Source organism: Rhinatrema bivittatum, chromosome 4 (assembly GCF_901001135.1).
Source record: "Rhinatrema bivittatum chromosome 4, aRhiBiv1.1, whole genome shotgun sequence".
In the NCBI taxonomy this organism is placed as follows: Eukaryota; Metazoa; Chordata; class Amphibia; order Gymnophiona; family Rhinatrematidae; genus Rhinatrema; species Rhinatrema bivittatum.
The window spans coordinates 394,973,403-394,998,180 of record NC_042618.1 but is presented as its reverse complement, the minus strand read 5'-3'; the positions used below and the strand labels follow the sequence as shown (position 1 = coordinate 394,998,180).

Sequence of the window (24,778 nt, the reverse complement as noted above, 5' to 3'; positions counted from 1 at the left end):
GGAGAAGGTACAGGCCGAGCTTTCCTTGGAGCGGCGGGCCCCACGTAAGTTTCTTCATCAACGAAAGGTATGGAGTTTGGTGCAGGCACAACTTTGGCTGCAGGTGGGGCACAGCCAAACGCTCTGGATTTTGGAATTAATATACAGCATCCAATAGTAATGGCACTTGATGGAATATGGACTGCCTTAAAATCTATAGAATCTTCTACTGTTTCACTATCTCAGGTTACCCTTGATACTAAAATTCAGGCACTAGCAAATGCAAATTTGATCTCTTCTTTTAACCTTAAAGCAGAAGCCATGGAGCAGTGTTTATCTGCCACAGAAAAAATACAACAAAATCTGGTTCAGTCTGAGTTAATAATAAAAAACTGGAAAACATAGAAAATATCTTGAGATCTCATAATCTAAGAATACTCAGTTTCCCAGTAATAAATTTGATTTTCCCACTCGATCTCTTTAAAACATGTTTCCCAGGTGTTAAAGATAACCAGAAACTGCAATGCCACTGATTATGAAAGAATTACTATCTAGTATCTACCTCAAGCTGCTGAGAGTGGTGAGGATGTATCAAAGCAATTACCTTCGCTGGATGTTTCAAAGATACTTGAAATATCTCAAGAAACTTAGGTTACAAGAAGAGCGCTTCTAGTTTCTTTTGCTTTTCTGATGGATCGAAATAGTATTTTTAGGCTCTTTTTTCGTAATAGACAATCCTTATTCTATGGACACTAAGGTTTAGATTTATCCTGACCTTACTAAAACTATCCAAACTCAGAGAAAACATTTTCTTTCCATGCACTTGGATGTACACCAAAGAGGAGCACAATTTACCCTCCGATTTCCATGCAAGTGTTATATAAGGTACCAAAATGAGAATTATGTCTTTTTTGAGCCTCCACAACTCAGAGCGTTTTTGGACACGCACACCTAAAGGCACCTTTAATTGGTTCGGTATTAGGATTAGTGTGTTGTGACGTTCTTGTTTTCTTTTTGAAATTTTTGTTTCCTGATTGATAGCGCTCTTATTACTGAGCCCTCCCCTTTCCTTTTCCTTTATTTTTGGTGCATGTATACCTTTTAGCAGTATATTTGTACTGAATTGCCTCAATTGTATTACCTGTTTGTTGCACCGATATTTCTTTACAAGATGTGTTCTTGAGATTATTTGAAAAGTTTTGAAAATAAAAAAAATTTAAAAAATCTCTGTGACCACCACTATACCCAAGTCAGTTTCTTCCATAACTGCATCTAGACCTGGGGGTTTATTTCTCATACTATGAAGGTAGCTTTCAAACTGGCACGTAGATGCACATTTGCAAGTGTGTGTTGGCTCACACCCAGGGACGCGACTGTTTTATAACTTGCACATGTTATAAAATAGCCTGACCTTGCGCACAGGTGCGCCTAATTTTAAGTGGGGGCACGCATGGGCACGCAAATCCCTCTTCTACCGTGTAAGTCGGGGGATTGTAAAAGGGGCACACACCCTGCCATTCCCTGTTTACCAGTTTGTCCACCATTTCACACATTTAATAGCTAGGTTCTCCAAACCCCCACCCCCCCCCAATGGTTTGATAATTTTAATTCCCCCCCAGTTATCCCAGACCCTTTAAATGTCTCAGAAATGGCTCGTACTTTTTATTTTATAACTTACACATCATAGCAGAAGAAAAGTTACGCGGCAGGGGACCTTGGCACACACCGGGGTGTATAAGTATTTATGTGCACATCTCTTGGCCAGGCCCTGAAACGGCCACACCCCACCCCTTTTTTGAAACTTTTGAGATGTGCACACTGCGGCATTTACACCGCGTATATGGGCGCTTCTTAAAATACGGTCAGCACGGGGAAGCCTGTCTTCTTTACGTATCCCCTAATTAATGTGCATGCTAGATTTTTAAAATCCACCTTCATGAGTATTAGTGTACATAGCATTCCAGCTGTTGCCCTTTTTTCTCTGTGTTTAAAGATGTATTTACTCACGTACATTTATTTACCTTTGAGCTTTATTCACCCAAGTCATGCTCAGTATTTTTGCCAGTCTGTTTTGGAAGATGCTGCACTCCATCTCTGCTCAGCAGAGCTTGGAACATCATCCATGGTACAGGAAGCTGACACCATCTACACAGTCATTCATTCTTCTCCTGAATGTGAGCTTCATTGCCAGGGCCTTTATCATTGACTGGGAAGACTGAAAAGTTATCACCCAGGAAAAAGTAGATAAAATCCTGCCAAGTTACCTTTTCAGAATTCTTAGGGGCGGATTTTCAAAGGCCCGCGTGCGTAAATCTTTCCGGATTTACGCACGCAGGACCCTCGCGCGCCGGCGCGCGTAAAGCCCCGGGACGCGCGTAAGCCCCAGAACTTTTGTAAGGGGGCGTGTCGGGGGCGGGGCCTACTGATGCAGCATTTCGGGGGCGGGCCCGGGGGCGTGGCACTGGCCCGGGGGCGTGGTCGAGGCCTCCGGACCAGCCCCCGGGACCGGAGGACGGAGCGGGGCTGCCGGCCGACGCGCGCAAAGTTACGCCTGCTTCCAGCAGGAGTAACTTTGCCGACAAAGGTAAGGGGGGGTTAGATAGGGCCGGGGGGGTGGGTTAGGGAGGGGAAGGTGCGGGGAGGACGAAGGAAAGTTTCCTCCGAGGCCGCTTCGAAATCGGAGCGGCCTTGGAGGGAATGGAGGCAGGCTGCACGGCTCGGCGCGCGCAGGCTGCCGATTTTGCGCAGCCTTGCGTGCGCCGACCCCAGATTTTATGATACGCGTGGCTACGCGCGTATCTTATAAAATCAGGCGTACTTTTGTTCGCGCTCACGCAACTTTTTAAAATCTGCCCCTTAATGTTGATGACATGGAAGAAAATAATGTATAAGTTGAGAATACAATGTGATTATGCTTAGCTGTGAAATACATGACAGGAAATGATGTCAAACTGCAAAAAAATTATTTCATTAATAAATTCACTAACTGGGCCAGCACAACCCACCATGCAAACCATGCACTTGCACAGGGCGGCATCGCACAATTAGTCGAGCTGTCCTTTGAAGTCAGAGCGGTGCAAAGAACTCTACTCCTACTTTGGCCAGCAGGAGGAACAGGCAGCACAGAGCCTGACATCCTCCTTTCCCATTTCCTTCCTTGGCCTATGCTTAACAGAGCATCAGCTTCCTGTGTACATGACCCATCAGTCTTTCAGTATGAGATACAAGATCTGCACAGTTCATACTTGAGACTGGATTTGCGCACAGGAAGTTGATGCTCTTCCTTGTGTACAGGGAGGATAGCCATGGTAAGCTGCAGAAGATTGTGGGGCAAAGACGAGGGGTGTCCAGCAACAGGTTTCTGGGAGTTGGAGTTGGGGTGGAGAATGTGCTAACAGCTTTCCAAGGTGGAGTGGAAAGAGGAGAATTCAATAATAGCTTGACTTGGGGAGGGGAGGGCAAGAAGAATGCAGAAGAGCTTTCTGGTGGAAGGGGATGTAAGGAGAACCTTGCAGGGAATGGGTTGGGGATGTGGGGAGAGCTGTCTGGGAATTGCAGAGATAGAATATCAAACCTGAAATAAAAGGTAAAGAGAGGGGGGGGGGGACAGGGGATAAAAGAGAAGGAGAGATGACCCAGGATGAAAGAAACAGGTGCAGGGAGGAGAGAGGGACATACCTGCGGCTTTTGTATGGGTTTTAAATATTTAGTGATGACAACATTTAAAGAATGTGCTTTTAGATATAGTGGCCCAATATTCAGCACTGCCCGGTTAAGTAATTTAGCCGGATATGACCAATCCAACTAAGTTATGAAGAATATTCAGCAGCATGGCAAAGCCACTGAATATACACGTAAACATGTGCACTTAGCCGGATAAGTCTGCCAGCTAAGTTTAGACCTGTTCTATGGGGCACCTAAAATTAGACGAAAACGTATGCGGCTAACTCCAAATATCAGTAGTTAACTGTATAAGTTATACGGTTAACTTGCTCAGCCTCAATCCATTCATTATACGCCTTCTTTTGTGTGTATAACTTTTAGCCATATAAGGGACTTATAAGGCTAAATGGCAGCCACTGATCGTAAGCGCATATTCAGTGGCCACTACTTAGTCACATAAGTCCCACTTATCCGTCTAAATAGCGCTGAACATGCTTTGAATATAGGGCCCAGAATATTTTGAGAGTAGATTACTTCAATTTTACATGGATAGAGTCCACTGGACAATACAAGAAGTATTTCTTCACGGAGAGGGTGGTAGAAGCCTGGAATGCCCTTCCGGAGGAAGTGATGAAGACCAAAACTGTGAAGGATTTCAAAGGGGCGTGGGATAAACACTGTGGATCCATAAAGTCTAGAGGATGTGAATGAAGAGAAGAGGCAAGGGGGTGGCTTGCTTGCGGGAATGAAGGCTACTACCTGGAGATTAATATCCTTATTCAATAAACATACACACAGTTAATGCGACCAACATTGCTCTATGCTTCAACAGCAAGAGGAAATGTGGAAAAAAGGATTTGCATCCACAAAAAAGCAGGGGAGTAGCTTGCTTGATACGGCAGTTACTACCCCAAACCAAATAAGCCTGATACTTCACTTTCAATGCACATCCAGCATAGCTCTCTGCTTCAACGGCAGAGAGAATGAAGAAAACATGATTTATATTCAGCATCAACCAACAAGGAATGAATTACATAGTCTGGGTAAACAAATAAGCATGGGTGTAGCTTCCTTGTTATGGCGGCTACTACCCCGAATCAATTAAGCATGATACTTCACTTGGAATACTTATCCAGCGCAGCTCACTGCTTCAACAACAGGGGGGAATGAAGTAAAGATGATTTATATTCAGACAGCCAACAAGGACGGAATTGCACAGGCAGGGTAAACAAACGGGAGTAGCTTGCTTATTAAGGCGGTTACTACCCCAAACCAATTAGCTACTTCACTTAGATGCAGCTCCAGCACTGCTGTCTGCATCGATGGTAGGGGTGGAAAGGAATTGGAACCAAAAAGTTACCAATAAGGGCCCTGACCTCAGCGGTCAGAGTAACAGATAAGTATGAAAACAAATAGGTGTGAAAGCTTGCTGGGCAGACTGGATGGGCCGTTTGGTCTTCTTCTGCCGTCACTTCTATGTTTCTATGTGTTTCTATAATAGCCCATGTCCTCGCCTCCTAAATACTGGCATTGTGAAGGAAAATGTGTTCTAAATTCACCCTCCAGAAACTGGTAGCCTTGCTCTAACCTTACCACCTGTAAATAGTGTTCAGACACTCATAATCTTCCTATTGGGGAAAAAAAGAAGCCTGTGAAGGGCTCCATTAGAATTAACAGGGGGGAAGCAAGGAGGAGAGCTCAGAAATTGTTGGCACAGGTTACGAAAAAGGAAGCACAGGTCCTGCACACTACACAGGGGTGTCACAACAAAAACTTTTCATGAAATCTCAAATACTGTTTACAAAAGGTATTTGAACACAAGACTTACCACTGGTGAAAGATAGTTGTATCAGATCACAAAAGTATTCTTGTTCAGACTTTCAAACTGTAACATGGAGACATAGAACCTCATTTTCAAAAGGTATCTGTCCATTTCTTTCCAATTCATTGTTCTTTTGAAAACAGAGTCAAAAAACATTTGCATAAAGTGATGATAATATCTGTAGTCTCAGCAGTGGAGAAGATACATTATTGTTTCTACCTCACAAAAGCTTGTAACAATTCTGGTCACTGTGTGATCTTCCTGCCTGCAGGGGCCTTCAGTGGGCCACAGTCTTAACTGTGTAGCCTTACCTTGAAGGTACATGACCCAGCACTGCCATGCCTTAAAAGCCTACCTCACTACAGCTCCCCGTCTCACCTTGAAGCTCTCCTGCTATTTCCTGTGGTCTCCCTAGTGCTTTTCTTTGACCCTGTTCCTGTGTGGCCTTCCAGGGGCCCTCCTGTCTGTTTATCTTTCCTGGTTTCTGTGTGGCCTTCCAGTGGCCTCCTGCCTATTTGTCTTACCTGGTTCCTGTGTCTCTTTCCAGTGGTCCTCCTACCTGTTTGTCTTCCCTGGTTCCTGTGTGGCATCCCAGTGGATCTCCTGCTATTTATTTTCCGTTTCCTGTTTGGTTTTCCAATGGCCCTTTTGCCTGATTATTGTTCTTTTTCTTAGCATCTGGTCAGATGAATCCAAAACCAGTGGGTTATACACCTCTACCAGCAGATGGAGACATAGCAAAATGACATCACAGTATATATACTCCTGCAGAGACTCCTGCCAGTATTCTCCATTTCCAGCAGATGGTAGACGTGCATTTCCCTACTGGGGATTGCTTACTTTGAAAAGGAGAAATAAAGGAAAATTAATTCACCCCACTCTCCAGCAGTGATACTAAATGGTCCCTACCCCAGCTGAGAATTCCTGAGGTGATTTTTGTGGTCCCTCAGATGAGTGCCTTGTTCCAGTAGGTGGTTTTTCAGCTGGTGTGGACTTAGCTGTTCAAACAGCTGAAAGACAGTGGGTGCAGAAAGCCGAGCATGGCGGTGACGATATTATGCTCTCTTCCCCCGCAGCCAGAGGCCGTCTCTTTACTCAGCCTGAAAGGGCTGAGCTCAGGTAAGTTTAAAAACAAAAAAATTAAAAAAAAAAATATATATATATATATGTGTGTGTGTGTGTGTGTGTGACTCTGCCCTGCAAGCACTGGATGGGGCTGAGGATTGCACCTGAAGAAAGGATTGCAATCCCTAGAAAAACTCTACCCATGAAAATGTAGAAGGATCCATGCCAAAACCATAAGGCACCAGAGGTGTACTCACTGAGCTACCTTCCCCTGGGTTTTGAAAGGCCTGTACCATCTGGATCCAGTGGTGAGAGCATTTACATTTTCCAAAGGTGGATGCACTTGTATGTGCAGTCTCCAAGCAGATGACTATTCCCGTGGAGGGAGGAGCAGCCTTGAAGGATGTACACGATAGGAGGATTGAGACTATCCTTAAGCAAGAATTTGAAGCAGTGGCAATGACTTTGCAGATCGCTTCTTGTTGTTCCCTAGTGGCTCACTCTCAGGTCGATGACTCTGGGGTCAACTCCAGGGCAGTTATGGAGCCAGCAACCGCCTTCTTGACAGATGTGGGCTGCGATTTGGTCCGCACCTCAGCCAAAAGGGTGGCTTTGATAATAGCAGCCAGGCATCAGTTATGGCTGAGAAATTGGTGGGCTGATGTGACCTCCAAGGCTAACCTCATCTTTTGTTCGGGAGCGAGTTGGAAAAATTGGCCAGTAAGTGGGGTGAATCACCAGTTCCTCGATTGCCGGAGATTAAGAAGCAGGTGCCATGCTTCTTTAACATGAGAGGAAGTACTAGGGGATCCAAGCATTTTAGACCCTATAGAAAGGCAGCCTTTCAGAAGACTCATCCTTTCAACAAGACTCAGCCTTTCATCCCAGATTACCCAGAAGGAGTGCCCGTTCGGGTAGTGTATCCTTCTATGCCTCCCAGTGAAATTTTGCCAACCCACCCCCGGGAACAGGAGATAGGGGGACGTCTCTCTCTCTTTTATCAGAGGTGGGTTGAGATCACAACAGATCAATGAGTCCTGGAGGTAGTACGAGAAGAATATGCGCTGCAGTTTCGCAGTGTTCCTCGGGACGTGTTCATAGTGTCTCCCTGCTATTCCTCATAGAAAAAACAGGTAGTGGAGGTTACATTAGCAAGGCTCCTCAGTCTGAGGGCTGTGGTTCCAGTGTCCACGTCTCACGAAAATATCAGGCAATATTCCATTTATTTCATGGAAGGAGGGCTCCTTTTGTCCCATCCTGGATCTCAAAGGGGTCAACCATCATATGTGGGTGACATATTTTCATATGGAAACTTTGCATTCAGTAATAATGGCTGTGCTGTCGGGGGAATTTCTGACTTCTCTAGATCTAGCCGAGGCATATCTTCACATTCCCATCCGACTGGAGCATCAGGTTTTCTGTGATTCGCAGTTCTGGGACTAATTGTAGTAGTTGCGGCAGAATTGAGGAAGGATGGGATCCTTGTATACCCATATTAGGACAACTGGCCGATTCGAGCCAAATCGCTGGAATAGAGCTGCCTGGTGACCCACAAGGTGATCTCCCTATTGCAGGAGCTTGGTTGGGTGGTGATCCTGGCCAAGAGCAGTCTTTAGCCTGTTCAGTCATTGGAATACTTCAGGGTTCGGTTCAACATGAAACAGGGCAAGGTTTTCCTGCCAGAAGTGCATATTCAGAAGCTGATGGCACAGCTGAGTCTGTTGATGAACTCTCTGCGCCTGACTTTTTGGTCCTACCTACAAGTACTTGGTTTAATGGCGGCAACCCTGGAGGTGGTGCCATGGGCAAAGGCACATATTCGTCCTCTCCAGCATTCCCTGATGTCTCGGTGGAACCTGCAGTCTCAGGACTATTCAATTCAGCTCCACTTGCCGATAGAGGTCTCCTCCCAACTGCAGAAGTGGCTACATGCGAATCATCTGAGAAAGGAGTTTCCCTAGCATCACTGGACTGGCAAGTACTCACGACAGATATGAGCCTCCTCGTTGGGGAGCTCACTGTCAGGAGATGACAGTGCAAGGGAGCTGTGTAATGCAGAAGAGTATCCCTGGAACATCAATGGGTTGGAAGCCAGGCCGGTCTAGTTGGCATGTTCACAGTTTGGCGGCAGGTGACAGGATCAAGCAGTCCGGATAATGTTGGACAATGCAACAACTATGGATTATATCAATCGGCAGGGAGAAAACAAGAGCCAGCAAGTTTTGCAGGAAATCGGTCAACTTATGGAATGGGCCGAATGGCATGTCCAGATGACCTCAGCCTGGCACATAGCAAGAAAAGAAAATGTAAGCGCAGACTTTCTCAGCAGGGAGAATCTGGATCCAGGAGAATGGCATTGTCGGACGAGGTATTTCAGCTGATTCTGGATTGCTGGGGTCTCCCGTTTCTAGACCTGCTGGCAACTTCTCGCAATGCGAAAGTTCCACGATTCTTGAGTCGAAGGAGAGATCTGAAGTCATTGGGATCAATGCCCTGGTGCAGGAATGGCCTGAAGACAAGTTGCTGTATGCCTTTCCTCCATGGCCCATATTGGGCAGATTGATTTGAAGAGTCAAGTGCCACAGAGGGATGGTGCTCTTGGTTGCTCCAGATTGGCCCAGGAGACTATGGTATGCAGATCTGTGGCAGCTCCTTGTGGACTCGCCCCTTTGACTTCCGGCGCACAGAAATCTGTTGAGGCAGGGATCTGTTCTTCATGAAGATCCAACTCAATTTTGTCTTGAAAGAGCTCCCTTGCTAAAACATGGATACTCTGCAGCAGTGATTTCCACCTTTCTAAGAGCTAGAAAGTTCTCCAGTTCCTTGGCCTATGTGCAGGTTTGGCGAGTGTTTAAGGCCTAGTGTGAAGATCAAGGAACTCTTCCTGTTCAGTCAAGATCCCGCTCATTTTGGAATTTTTTCAGGATGGTTTGAATAAAGGCTTGGTCCTCAATTCCTTAAAGGTACAAGTAGTGTCTCTCACCTGTTTCAGGGGTCAGGTGGTGGATTCTTGTTGGCTCATCCTGATGTGGCCTGTTTCCTCGTCTTCTTCGTCCTCCTTTGTGGTTTCCGATACCATTATGGAGTCTTAATTTTGTTTTGGATTTCTTAACGGCCATACGTTTAGGCCGATGCGTAATCTTTTCTTGCGGTTACTGACCTTGAAAACAGTGTTTCCTGTGCCAGTTTTTTCTGCGTGTAGAGTTTGAGCTGCAGGCCTTGTCTTGCCAGGAGCCACTCCTACGGATGACTCCAGGGGCAGTACAGCTGTATACTGTTCCTTCTTTTTTACCAAAAGTGGTCTCTGTGTTGTGTCCATCAGTCGCAGACGGCTGCGACCGCTCTGCCTTATCTCTTTTTCTCCCCTTTCACTCTCTTGGGCAAGATGGCTGCCTCCGGTGCCGAGTGCCAAGGGCCTCGGCATTTCCAACCAGCATGGGCGTCCCCATCCGCCATGCTCATTCCCATGGCCTCCTAGGGTGCAAGCACGCACATCTCCTACGCTCTTACACGTCATTTATTTTATTTATTTAACAGTTTTTTATACCGACCTTCATAGTAAATAACCATATCGGATCGGTTTACAGTTAACAAGGTATAACAGTGGTAACAAATTCAGGTGAACAAAAAATGAACAATAGGAAGGAATAAGTCAAAGTTACAATCAACAGGGAAATAGAACTTGGAAGCTTGTAACAAGCTGGTCATGGCAGGAACCTCGGGGGCGGCCCCCACCACATAACGTCAGTACTTCCGGGTATATCTAGCCTCCGCCTCCTCTACCAACTTGAGTTAGCAAAGACTTCGCTTCGCTACTCTGACTGTTCTAAGCTGCTAGCTTAGATGCCGCTTTCACTCTAAGGGCCTCACTCCAGCAAGAAGCTCTAGACACCCGCTCCTTGGGATCTCTCGCTTCCAACTTCCCTTTGGGGCTCCTCACTAAGTCAACCGCTCCTCTGGAGTCTTTCTCTCTATTCTACTTTCAGGATATTGGACCTTTGGGTACTCGCTCTTCGAGGGCCTATCTACCTTTATATCCTGCACCACGGACCTACGGTCCCACCATTCTACTATCAGGAAGACGCCTTCATTCTGTGAGTACCTCTATGATCCGGCGCTCCAACTCCACCCACCAGCCGTGGCGTTACCCGCACTGCGGGCTCCCATCTATCGTGAACATCTGGGTGACTATACTTCTGAGCCTGTTGAACATACTGGCACTTCATGGATCAGTGCCTTACCTTCCTGCTTTCACCATCTATCTACAGCAGTACAATAAAGACTCTATCCATACTGTGTCTGCTATCTGTGTCAGCCTATCGCAATAGTTCCCCACGGGGCTCCTCCCCATGGGCGGTGTCCTCTCCATTGCAACCAAGGGTCTACAATTCCACAAACACAACACTCTGAATTTCACTTGAATCAGTCCATCTCCCTGCCGTCTCTGGACAGAGAGAGAGATGTAGAGGAGAATCGTCTATTGCAACCCTTGGATGTCAAGAGACATATCTTCAGGAATCTGGAGAATACTAAGCCTTTACGGAAGATGGATTGCCTGTTTGTCCTTCACAACGGTACTAGACAGGGAAAGCCGGCTTCACAAGCTACAATAGCTCACTGGATTAAGGAGGTAGTCATGGCTGCATACGTTGATGCTGGAAGCCATTGCCTAGTCAGGGGCTCATTCCATTAGGTCTCAGGCAGTCAACATTTGCCGAGCTGTGACGTGGTCCTTCTTACACACTTTTTCCAGGTATTATCATCTGGATGTGCAGGCCCAGGAGGATGCAGCTTATGCACATGCAGTTTTGACAGGACTGCGGGCAGCCTCCTGCCCTATTTGGAAGTAGCTTGGGTACATCCCACTGGTTCTGAATTCATCTGACCAAAAGCTAAGAAATGAGAAATTACTACTTACCTAATAATTTACTTTTCTTTAGGAAGGTCAGATGAATCCAGCTTCCCGCACTTGGCTGCCAAAAGATAGTGTTACAGCCCTCCTGCGTGGCTATGTAACACTATGTAACCCTCCCCTCTCTTCCTCCAGCCTTTCCTTGAAAGTGCCATTGCCTTAACGTTCTCTTATACCCCTACCCCCTCCTCTCCTTTCCCCTCCTCGCTCCCCCCTTCCCCTTCTCCCTGCCCCTGCATTTAATATTGTAAATAAGTTCATATGTTAAGCTCTTAAGTGCACATGCATCCTTAACATCCTGATGCATACCTAAACTTAACATGGATAATCATTATCCAGTTCGTTTTACAAAGTTGTATCCCTGCTCGTTGACTCTCTCTATCCTTGTTCCTCGTTCATTGTAATATCGTTGACTCTCTCTATGCTTGTTCATTGTAATTTCCTTTCTCAGTTAATTGTGAACCGACATGATGTGTCCTACGAATGCCGGTATATAAAAAGTGTTAAATAAATAAAAAATAAAAATGTCTTACAGGGATTACTGGTAAGAATCCAGTCCCTAGACTAGTGTTCCTACATTTCTTGTCTGAGCTCAATGTTTCATGTTGACTGAGTATTGAAATGCTTATCTGTTTTTTAATCAAGCTTTTGCTAGTCTGTCCACAGTTGCTTTTGAAGAGAATACTGGCAGGCTGATATCACTGCAGGTGTATGTATACTGTGATGTCAGTGTGCTCCGTCTCCATCTGCTTGTAGAAGTGCATAACCCACTGGTTCTGGATTCATCTGACCATCCTAAAGAAAAGTAAAAGTAGTAATTTCTAGGGATGTGAATCGGGCTTCGGACGATTGAAAATATTGTCGATATTTTCAAAATCGTCAGAAATCGGGGACTCCCCCAAAACAATAGGAAAACCCCACGATATTGTTTGTGGGGGTTCTCATTGTTTTGGGGGAGGGCGGGAAAAACAGCACACAAAAATAACCCCTAAACCCACCCCGACCCTTTAAAACTAATCCCTTAGCTTCCCCCACCCTCCCGACCCCCCCAAAAAACGTTTTACAGGTACCTGGTGGTCCAGTGGGGGTCCCGGGAGCAATCTCCCGCTCCCGGGCCGTCGGCTGCCACTAATCAAAATGGCGCCGATGGCCCTTTGCCCTTACCATGTGACAGGGTATCCGTGCCATTGGCCGGCCCCTGTCACATGGAGGGAGCACTGGATGGCCCGCGCCATTTTTAAAGATGGCGCCGGCCATCCAGTGCTCCCTCCATACACATGCACCTCAGGGTGCATACACGTGCATGCACCCTGAGGTGCATGCACGTGTATGTGTGTATATGTGGTGCATCCCCTCCTCTCCATGTCATTCACGTGCCTTTCCTCACCGTAGCGCCTTCTCTTCTCGCTCATCTCTCCCCTTTCTTTCCCTTCCCTCTCATTCCCTCCCCCTTCCCTCTCTTCACGTCATTCTCATTGCTCTCATTCACTCCTTTTCCTTTCACCCCTCTCCTGTCCCCTCAACCTCCTTTCCCTTCCATCCCTCTCATTTATGTCCTTCCCCCTCTTCCTTTACTTCCTTCCCTTCTCCCTCGCTCTTTCACTTCACTCAGCTCTCTCTCTCTCATCCCCTTCCTTCCCATTACTCACTCACTTCCCCAGCAATGTCTTTCAGTGGCACGGCTGGCCATCTCTTTTACTGCTGGTGGGGCCTGGCCAGCAATGGCAATAATCAGGCACGGGTCTGGCCTCCCCTTCTCACCACTGGCGGGGCCTGGGGAAGCCTGCTAGCCTTTCTGCTGTGCTATTCTTGAAAAAAAAACAAAAACTGCTTCCTCCACGAGCCAGATTCAATGGCGCCAAGAAAAAGTACGACAGGTCAGCAGGATGAGCTCAGCGGGCCGGGTCCAGCCCATGGGACATAGTATGGGGACCTCAAAGAGAAGAAAAACTTCAGCTTCTTAATGTTCATCTCTTTCACTGTACAAATAAATGCCTCACCTTTCCTTTGTCAACTTCAGGGGTTTCCAAATCTCCATCCATGCTGCGCTCAGACTTCTGTCTCAGACTTGCTCTGCATGCTGTACTCTGATCTTTCAATGTATTCAGCCACACCCTATTCCTTATGATCTACATCGCAGCATGTCGTACAGTCCCAGTGTCTGGTAAAATCCAGTGCTTCTCACTGCTGTTTGTTCTGGGCCTTATTCAATGAAACATCTTTTACTGGTAAAAGTTTTTTGGGGCCAGCCCGTGGTTACCTGGCGTCCGTCATGGTGTTGGCTGTCATATTGGGGTACTGATTCTGAATGCGTTGCTTGTCCTCTGAGAAGCTGCATGTTACAACATTTGCACATGACTCTTAATCCATGCAGTGTATCATTTTTCTATATTGAATATTGCAGATACCACAGACCATATTATAAAATAAATAAATAGAGATCACAGAGACTCATAAACCTTTTCCCAGGATTAAGCAGAAGTCACGTGCACTTTGGGGTATTTTAATCTGCATCATTTGACCTGACCCTTGTACTCATTTTGGAAATATTCCTCCCATAAGGTTTTACTTTTCAGTTTCAAAGTTTTGCCCCATGTTTGCATTTTTTGATGCTTTTGCCCGTGCACCAGTGAGTGAACATCTCATGGTGCTGATACTGTCAGTTTATTCTTTAACACAGACTAGACTTCACCTAGTGTAGGCTGTGTCACACTGCAAAGAAATCCATTTTGGGCTTATCTTGGCATTAGATAGAGACAGTTAATCACAAATTGTATTCCTTCAATTTGCCAGTGGCTTTGAACAGTGGTTTTAATAACTAACTAATGTCTCATTCAAAATAATAAAATTAAATGTACAGAAACTTTATTCTAGGATATTATTTGTTAGTGTGCGTTGCTAAGAATTAAGTAGGTCAGGCATACATATAAGTGAATGCTAGGCTCTTTTTACTTCTGTGCTTGCTATTTTACTCTGCGTATGTTATTCTAAGCAGAAGGCCTATAATTAATTTAGTGCATACATGAAACAACAGTTTTGCTAACCACTTGATACAAACAACATATCTACAAAATAAAATAATTTCTATCATTCCTGAGCTATCGTGAAGGAAATTGGCAGGCTGCTTTACTTCCCATCAAGCCTGATTCAGGCTTTCTGACCCTTGGGACACATTTTGCCAATTGTTCTTTTAACTTGGCAGTAAGAACACTGAGGCTGGTGAGGCAGAAAGTAATTGGTTACAAAAAAAGAAGGACCTGGCAGAGAAAATATTGGATTTCTTTTAATCTTCCAAAAAATGTTCACAAGTACTGGCCTTCATCAGCACATAGCTGTTTTTATTCTTCCAAAGTGTATAAATTTGCTTTGTTTTTTAAAAAGTGGACATATGGAGGTCACGTGATGTGGTAAACTTGGATAGATGTTTGAATTCGGGCTCCGGGTGCTGCCCCCCTGAATTATCAATTTAAATAACATGCAATTAAACTCTTTCAAACTCCTATGTTAGCAACTGGTGGGGGAACATTATATGGACAGATTAATAACAAGATCTTTGAAGGTAATGTCCACCAGATTCGCGAAATGAGAAAAAGAAAAACCCTGTCTGACTCTAAAATGGCCGCCACAAAAGAAAATGCCTGCTTGACTCCAATTAAAGATACAAACATCGCAACCTTGACAGAAGCGGTAGTGCAAGCATTGAGTAGCCGATTTGATGCGATCTACGCTCAGATTTCAGGGGTACAGAACACGATCGTGCCTGGGCATGCTGGAAGAGAGAGTCAGCATAGTAGAGGATGATTCACTTCAGCTACAATGAAAATACAAATCCTTGAAAAACTTATTGCGGAGCAGTCTACAAAAATCAATGATCTGGAGAATAACTCCCGCCGCAATAATTTGCGGGTGGTGAGAATTCCCGAATCGGTAGAGGAGCAACAATTAAAATCACTTTTGGAAACTGGCCTAGCTGCAGGATTGGGATTACTGGCAACCAGCAGGCCTATCATCATTGAGCGTGCTCATCACCTTGGCGGCATGGTGGCAGATAGAGTCAGGCTGCAGGTGGTAATATTTAAATTGCCCAACTTCACAAAAAAAAGTGGGAAATACTGCAACTCTATCATAAAAGCAAAGAGTAACGGATCTGCAATTGGTGAGTTTTTATTGTTCCAGGATTACTAGCCTAAGGTCTCCGCTATAAGAAGAGTTTGCATCAATATGTGCGGCATTAACACAAGGCAGATCCAGTTTGCATTGCGCTATCCGGCTCGAATGCATATCTGATTCCAGAACAAGACTCATAACAAGACTCATAACTTTGAAACAGCAGCTGATGCAAACATTTTCGTGGAATCCTTACACTCATGAGGTTGAGTTTAACTGTAACTCTGAGACTTCCTCAGAGCATGGTTCAAAGGTTCCAGGTGCGTATGCTAGCAGAAGCTAGTAGCAGCGGACACTAAGGGGCTTCATTACTTAGTTTCATGGAATATCTTTGCTCAGTTTGAATTGGATAAGTTACCCTGGAACTATTTAGTTTTGTTAATACTTTCCCCTGGGGATGTTATTACACTAAAATATAGTAGAGAGGGGGCTCCGATGATTGAGTTCACTGTGCTGGGTGTATATTGTTGATAAGTAAGATTCAGTTCTTTTCTGTTTGGGGCAGCACCGGACCGCAACTATTTGTGATCTTGACCTTCTCATTTTTGAAAGTGTTCTACTCAGGGATGGGGGTTATATTTATATTGTTATTTTTCTTTGGAGATGCTTAGGAGAGGTGGAAGGGTAGAAGGGGAGGGAGGGGGGGCTACCTTTAGATACGCGGAAGTGGTAGATGGTTTTCAATGCTTAGACAACAAGAAACAAATCTTTTTGGTGTAAACAACTTTGGAGTAACTTATTATCCTGATACTAAGAGGACATCAGGGCTCGATCTGGGACAACCCGATCCCCTCGGAGCGATATGGTTTCTTTTTACTATATTGGGTGACAGATTTGGGAACGGGACCTTCACTGAGTGCATCACTTGGAATGTGGCAGGGTTGGAGACCGCAGACAAAAGGGAGAAAATGTTAGCACACTTGAAAAGACTTAAGGGGAATATCATATTCTTACAGGAAACACATATGCTAGATAGGGAGCATAAGAAGCTTCGGAATCACTGGGGTTTCATAGGCGTTTTCTGCACAAAGTACCACTAAACGGTGGTGATTCTGATTCATAAAAACATATCTTTTCAATGGATCAAGTGAAAGTGGATCCTAAGGGAAAGATATGTGGTGGTGAGGGGCAAACTATTTGAATGGGAGATAATATTAGCGTCCATTTATGCTCCAAATGTATAACAGCAATCATTTTTTCATGGGTCTAATTTCTAATTTACAAGATACGGGCCCAGCTCTTGTTATTATGGGTGGGGGATTTCAACTTCGCAGTGGATTCCAACATGGATAGATGCCCCGGCGTAAATTCCTCAAAGGCTAATATGACAAAGGAATCAATTTGCTGTGTTTCTACCCTGAATCTTTTGGATATCTGGCAAAACCCTCCACGCCAGGGAGAAGAAGATTTTACTCACTATGGGGCTGATGCAATATTTATGTGCAGAAAGCAGGCATTAAACCGTCAGCGCCCACTTTCTTAATGTGCCCCCAGGGATGCCATGCAATATTTAAATTAGAGGGTGCGTTAGCAAGGAGGCACTAGTCGCGTGCCTCTAGCACCTCCATGTTAATGAGAGCCTGAGCGCGTCGGCCATCCGCCAGTTAGGAAAACCGATGCTGAGTTTATCGGTGTCAGTTTCCTAAACACTGCAGAGTCAGAGGTTCAGGAAATGGATGCTTGTCAATTGAGCATCTGTTTCTTGCACCCGACTGCTGGTGCTTTTAACTTTTTTTTTTCTTTGATAATTCACTTTAGTTTTCCTCCTAATTAATATCGCAATGATATTAAGTAGGAGGCCAGTACAGAAAAGCATTTTTTTCTGCTTTTCTGTACTAGTTTTAGGAACGCTCAGCTATTAACGCCTGCTCCCAGGCAGCCGTTAATTTCTGATTGTTAAATGTGCGTCCTAGACGCACATTTTTGTTTTTTGCATTGGGAGTGGATACCTAATAGCCTCATTGCATAAGGGGATTAATTATCACCTATACAACCCGCGTCCAACTGCGAGTTATACAGAAAACGGAGGCTTGGTTGGATCTCCAATATCTACCCTGGGGCATGTGGCCTTACTGCAGATGATTCTAATCCCCAAATTACTGTATCTCCTTCAAATGATTCCCATTATACTGAGATGCCAAGATATTAAGATATTAAACTTACTCTGTGCATGCTTTACTTGGAGGTCTAAAAAGGTAACATTTTCTATGGCTAAATGTAGTTATTCTAATAACTACATTTATTTATTTACATCTAATAACATTTACATCTAATAACTACATTTATTTATTTGTAAATAAATGCATTTACATTTATTTATTTGTAAATAACATTTAAATACATTTATTTATTTGTAAATAACATTTACATCTAAAAACTACATTTATTTATTTACATCTAATAACGTTCACACTAATCCCATTACCCTTCATTGTATTTTACCTCCAGTTTTTTTCTGTCTCTCTACTTCCTGGCTACTTTAGCCCCCAAGTTCATATTCCTTGTTTTATGTAACTTTGCTTCGGCGTTCTTGTTTGGTTATCTAGTTAATCCCCAAGTTCCATGTAAACCGATCTGATATGAATCCCTTCATGAAGACCGGTATAGAAATACGTTAAATAAATAAATAAAATAAATAAAGCAGAGGGAGGCATGGGCTTTTCTCATATCAAATACTATAATTATATGGCCTGACATGAATATCATTGCTGACTGGTTAGGAGGACATAGTAATTCTAGTACTTTGGACATAGAAGCCAATTATGTATCCCTGCTACAATTAAAATACATATTACATGCCCATCCGCTTCCCTTCTGGTCCCAATCTCCAGTCTTCCAATCTGGTCCTGGAAATATTTCAGGATACTACTTTGACTTCCATGGGATGTTTCTCCTACTAACTGGAAACCCCCAGTTTGAGGCCAGGGAAAACTAATGTTATATTTAGGACATTGGAGGTCAAAGGTCTCAATACTGTACAATCTTTTCATGACTTACAGTCAGGGAAGATACACTCAATGTCATATTGTATAAAAACATGTGGGTTCTGCTCTAGAGACTTTCTCCCATGTCTTCAAGTGCAAAGTTTTCTCTCAGGGACCTAGGGAATTGCATACTTCTATGATGTTTTTGAATTTGAAGTGAGAGATTACTAAGACAAGGTTAGAGGGGTATTATTAACCTATAGAATGAGAGTTGTGCTATTATAGGGCGCTAGGGGTTTGGTTCTGTATTAGATTTTTAGATAAGTGAGTACTCTTGCTAAGAGTTGGGTAGGAGGTTATTGTTGTGCAATATGAAAAAATCCAGTAAAGATACTGGGAAAAAAAAAGTGGACATGTACATTTTGCAAAGTTTTAAGTACAGGATGATAAAAGTTGTATTTCCTTTAACTGTTTTTACATTGCAATATATACACACCCCCCACCCCCCCCCCCCCCCCCCCCATTAACATGGCATTATCGATGTAGACAGTGCTGGACCAGACAAAATGTCCCAACCCCTTGGAGCTTGCAGTTTGATACATTTCTGCAGCTAGCAGCATAGAATGAGGATAAGAAATGTTTTGGTGATAAACATAATAATCAACTAGGAATTATCAAGATCAATATTCAATAAGAATTAGGTATTTACAGCCCCTGGAGAGGAGGGGTTCTCTACTATTACACAACGCTGACACCTAGGGGTCAATCTCAGGATGTTCTCTGCAGCCCCGAGCTCAGGGCTGGCATTGTATGGAGTAGAAGGAGATTGTAAAATAGAGGAAAACCACAGATAGTAGCAAATGAAGGCTTCTGGTGCCACAGCACTCTTAGGAGGCCAGTTTCCATTTAAGGATGGAAGCCCAAAAGGAGCAGGAGGAAACACTTCAGTAGAAAAACTAGAAAAATAATTGGGGAACCATGCTGCACACATTTCTGTCTTCTTTTTCCATTAAAGTATGAAATTTCTGTTTTTTCATTGTAAATTTTACTAAATGTCCAAATGTTTGATTCGGTTTGATATTGACTATTAATTCATATTTTTAAGTGGGTAATTTTGTAACAGCCTGCATAAGAAAGTCATCAAATATGCACATAGGGCCGGATTTTAAAAGGGTTACGCGTGCCGGGCCTATTTTCAAAAGGCCCAGCGACGCGCGTAAAGCCCGGGACATGTGTAAGGGATGGGTGGGGTGGGGAGGTCGGGGGTGGGGCGGGGTCAGGCTCCCGGCACAGCAGCCATATTTGCTGCTGTGCCGGGGAATCGCGCGCCGGAGGTTGGCCGGCGCGCGCAACTTGTGCCTGCCCAAGAGGCAGGCGCAAAAGGTAATATAAAGGTCAGGGGGGTTATGAGTAGGGCTAGGGTGGGGAAAGGTTGGGGGAAGGGGTGGGAAGGTCAGGCTAGGGGGGAGGGAACGGGGGAAGGCAGCACGGCTCGGTGCGCGCAAGGTGCAAATTGTGCACCCCCTTGCACGCGCCGACCTCTGATTTTGTTACATGCGTGTGCATGTTTATAAAAATCGGGCGTATATGTGCGCGCACCGGGTAGCGCCGGTGCACATGTAGGCTGCTCACACTTCTTTTAAAATCTACCCCATAAACTTACATCAATTTTCAAAGCCAACTTATGCGCTTGTATGTTTGCTTTGAAATTCACACACCAAAACTACACCCCCACACAATTACACATGCTAATTTGTGTGCAGAAACTCATCATAAATATGTGTGCGGCATGCTTTTGAACATGTGCACACCCCTTCCCTGGAAGCTTCCACTCAGTCTGGGTAAACTTAGGCCGTATAGGATGTAAGTGCATAGGTTTACCTGCATGTAGGCTGGGCAAATTATATTCAGGCCATTTCCACAGGTAAAGCATCAGTTCACCCTACCTAGGACTCCAAATGACAAACACAGGAATGTAGGAATATGCAGACAGTTACACTGCTTGTATTCCTATTTTTCTCTCGTCTTATTTAGTGGTCATTTTTTGAGATACTAGGCACGTGTTTTTGAGCAGTCACAGAAATCCGTTTGGGCATGATTTATTAAAATTTCCCCCCAATTATTATAGATACAGAATTGGGGGCGGGGAGAGCATTAGCTGCTGTTCTATAGCAAAGCAAGGGGGGTCACTTACTAAGCATTTTTCCCATAGACACAACATGGGAGAAAACCTTTAGTAAATGACCCCCCAAATGATGCGGACCTTATTTTCACCTGTATCCATCAGTCTCCCCATTTGTAAACAGCGTTAGCAGATGTTAAAATAAACCCCTTTATTCGGAATGAGTCCATTAGTATTTCACGCCAACAAAATAGGGGATCGAGCCTGCTTTTTCTGACCTTGGTTTCTATAGTGCATGTAGTGTAAAGATGACCTCAATGCAGAGTTGTTACTGACAAAATGAAAACAACTTTTGTAATCTGGTTACATACGTAGCAGATATGAAAATAATTCAGTATTCTATTGAGAAACTCTCCGATTTATTTTACATCTGCAGTTTTAGAAATTTAAGATTACTCTGGGCATGCTGTCTGCGCTGTACTTCCCATAAATCACTAGTTAGGCTGAGGCACAGTACTTTTACTTATCTGCATGTGGGTCGCATATGCAGAATGCACTGAAAATGAAGTCAGGGTATAAATGTAAAGATTTAAAGTGTAAGGTGTATCTGCTCATATGTGCCTTCCTGGTGATCTGCTTCCCCAATATAAATGCTTATCTTAATGTTTCCAGTGAATGGAAAAACATGTAAATGCATCTTCTGCGCACACAGGGAGCATAGAACAGATAAATTAATGGTCCCTCATAGTTTGGAGTTCCCTGCTTTTTTGCCCCAGCAACAATGACCTGGGTAAATCTGACTTGGGGGCCAATGCAATAAGGCTTGTAGTAATGTGCACATCTAGGGGTAGATTTTTTAAAAAGCGCGTTCGCGTACTTTTGTTTGCGCACCAGGCGCAAACAAAAGTACGCTGGATTTTAGAAGATACGCGCATAGCCACGCATATCTTCTAAAATCCTGGATTGGCGCGCGCAAGGCTGCCGATTTTGGGCAGCCGGCGCGCGCCGAGCTGCGCAGCCTGTCACCGTTCCCTCCGAGGCCGCTCCGAAATCGGAGCGGCCTCGGAGGGAACTTTCTTTCGCCCTCCCCTCACCTTCCCCTCCCTAACCCACCCCCCCGGCCCTATCTAAACCCCCCCCTACCTTTATCCACGGATTTACGCCTCCCGGAGGGAGACGTAAATCCACGCGCACCAGCAGGCTGCTGGCGCGTTGAGACTCGACCCTGGGGCGGTTCCGGAGGGTGCGGCCACGCCCCTGGTCTCGCCCCCGAAACGCTGCGCCCCACCCCCGAAATGCCGCGTCATTGGGTCCCGCCCCCTCGACACGCCCCCTTCCAAAAACCCCGGGACCTACGCACATCCCGGGGCTCTGCGCGCGCCGGCGGCCTATGGAAATTAGGCACGCCGGCGCGCAAGGCCCTGCTCGCGTAAATCCGGGTGGATTTACGCGAGCAGGGCTTTTAAAATCCGCCCGTTGGTGCACATATACCTTACTGCCGATGCGGCAAAGAGTTATACGCGCATTAAATGCCTGTGTAAAACTGTGCATTCTGCTTAGCGCACTCACATGGAAATCCCATGCCAATGAAGGCATTAAATATTACCTCCCCCAATACGGAGAGGTGTGCAGGCTTAGCACAGGTTTTTCTAGCGCTGGAAATTTTACTCTTGGGCAGAGAAGGAGTAAAGTTTCCAGCGTTGCCGTGCTAGCACTTTGCAAATGATAACAAGCGAGGAAGGATGCATTGCCTGGTATTAGCCATTAAAAATTAACTTATCGAACCTTAAGTAAATGTCTTCTGTGAAATTTCTAGCAACTATTCTTTTTTTTTTTCTCGCAAGTTGAAATAGTTAAAACAAAAGGCATTGAACGACATAATGCAATACAAAATCCTCATGAAAAGAAGCCGTTTCTGAGCTCCATCACATGAACATTTATTTATTTAGATCTAAATAAATAATAAATAATAAATGAACATGAGGACGAAGGTTTGGCCCCTGACATGCAGCCTCAAGGCATGGGAAAAGTGTATTGAATCCCTCTGTCCTGAGCCCGCTCTGTGTGTATGCCCCCTGCACATTTTTTGAAGTGCAGTGAATTCCCCTGCCCCTTCCCTCCCCACCCCATCCCACCGAGTTCAAATGTACATTCTACCTGTGCTAACGCACATTTTAAGTCGGGTTTTGTGTGCACATCATTGTTCTATGTGCACATTTTAACTCCTGATGCATTAGCATGCCATTAGCTTACTGCATTGGGTGTTTTTAAAAAATGAGCTTTCACGTTAGGAAACGTATGTGCTGAATTTTAGCGTACAGTTTTAATAGCTTTTTGCATCGGCTACTAGTTAGATTTAGAAGCTATGCAGGGTCACGCTTGGCTAGTGCCTAGTTGGGAGAAAAACTAGTTCTGTGGCCTGTGGAAGGCAATGGCAAACTTTCTACAATATGCTGCCAAGAAAGTACAGGCACCATGGGTCTGTGATCACCCAACACCCAGAAATGCTTCTGTACTCTGCTTGAGCTTCTAACTTCCCATTTCTTCCCCTCCCCCACTAAAGATTTCTTGTTCTTTTCCCATACTTTCTCAAATTCTGAAACCATGTTTCTACTCACCACTTTCCACTGGGAGATTGTTCTAAGCATACACCACTCTTTTAGGTGAATTTTAAAATCCCAACACACACCAAATCGGGGGATACATGCACAAGTTGGGCCAGTGCTCGCCGAGCAGATTGTAAAAGCCGCCCAAGTAACATCCCAGCACACACATAAATGAAAAAATCCAAAAAGGGGCAGGGCATGGGTGTGGTCTGGGCATGGGCATTCCTAGATTTATGAATGAAAACCGGAGCGTAAAAACGTACGCGGACAAGCGTACTCTGGGGTCCCCTACTTCGTATCTTGATTTCTGCTATGGATGGCGTGTAAGTCCTTAAAACAAAAAATTATAGGCATGACTCAAGGTTTTAAGGGTCGGGGTTAAGAAGGGAAAAGGAAGATATTTAAATAGAGAGGGTTAGGAAGTCCTATCCTTACCTGGGTGACCTGGGAACAAAGTGTTTAACTCGTAATTGCATTTGCGCGTGTTTCTATAAAAAATCTACCCATTTACGTAGTAGAGGCAGCATTTACGCATTCATGCACACATCCATATAAAATGATGTGCTCATGTATGCACATTCGCCTATTGTATACCATGTCACACGTATACACGCACATGTTATAAAATAGCTGCCTCTCTGGATACGAGCCAGCATACATGCAAACATGTTCACTCATTCACTGGTTATTAGTTGCCGACTGTGTGTTGAAGAATACATCCTTATGTATCTCCTGCAGCTGAAACCCCATCTACTCACATATCATGGGCTCCTTGTTCTAGAACTTTCTTTTGGTGCATTATTTATATCCTTCAGGTAGTGAAATGCCTCTATTCAATTCCTGTCCCCTTCCTTGTTAAAACACCTAAAATCATTAACATCCCCCTTTTTTGTCCTAATTTTTTATTTTGGCCCTTAGAGCACGTTAGTATTTAAAGATTTTGTAAACTATTCCTACTTACATTGCTGCAATTCCATGTAATTCAGGAGAGACCGGGGTGGGGAGGGAAGAGATGCTGCTGTACCATCCCTCATCAGAACACTACATAGGTTTCTTCACATGTAAACACGGCATAAACATCTGAAAAGTGAATTCAAGAGAGGACAATTCTAAGATACAGGTATGGACAGAATAAAAAAGATTACCTATCTTCCACAGACCTCTAAAAATGTAACCAATAAAACAAATGAGGAGAGATGCGCATTGAAGATTTACAAACATTGAAGCAATAAAGCTAACACATGAACAAGCTGATGTAGCATTTCTTTGTTTTGAGGTGGTGCAGCAGTTTCCTCTTGCTCCTTTGTGGACCTCAAGCTTAATCAGCGCCACAGCTGGGAACCGATGCTATGAGCTTTTGTCACAACTACCTGATTAGATTTTCCTCCATTTATATATCCCTGACTAACTTATATATCCTTAGTAGTTGTAGTAACAGTCCTCAGTTGGGGGCTTCTTCTGGAATCCTGGAATCCTGCATGCACTAAAACCATCCACTAGGTGGTAGTGTTGCACAAT

At 44.6% G+C, this 24,778-nt stretch overlaps 1 protein-coding gene and 1 long non-coding RNA gene across 5 annotated transcripts in view; one reads left to right on the top strand and one right to left on the bottom strand.

The window, feature by feature from the left end:
• The window catches only part of ADAMTS9 (ADAM metallopeptidase with thrombospondin type 1 motif 9), a 366,656-nt gene that overhangs the window by 216,444 nt on the left and 125,434 nt on the right, over positions 1–24,778 (top strand).
• Positions 1–24,778, bottom strand: part of LOC115091122 — a 44,748-nt gene that overhangs the window by 2,554 nt on the left and 17,416 nt on the right. For 2 of the 4 annotated variants that reach the window (XR_003856622.1, XR_003856623.1), the window contains 4 exons: positions 24,222–24,340; positions 13,442–13,773; positions 5,471–5,594; positions 2,001–2,194 (listed from right to left, as the gene is read on the bottom strand). This is a non-coding gene — a long non-coding RNA (uncharacterized LOC115091122). The remainder of the gene's footprint in view (positions 1–2,000; positions 2,195–5,470; positions 5,595–13,441; positions 13,774–24,221; positions 24,341–24,778) is intronic. The other 2 variants (XR_003856624.1, XR_003856625.1) reach the window with 2 other exon arrangements.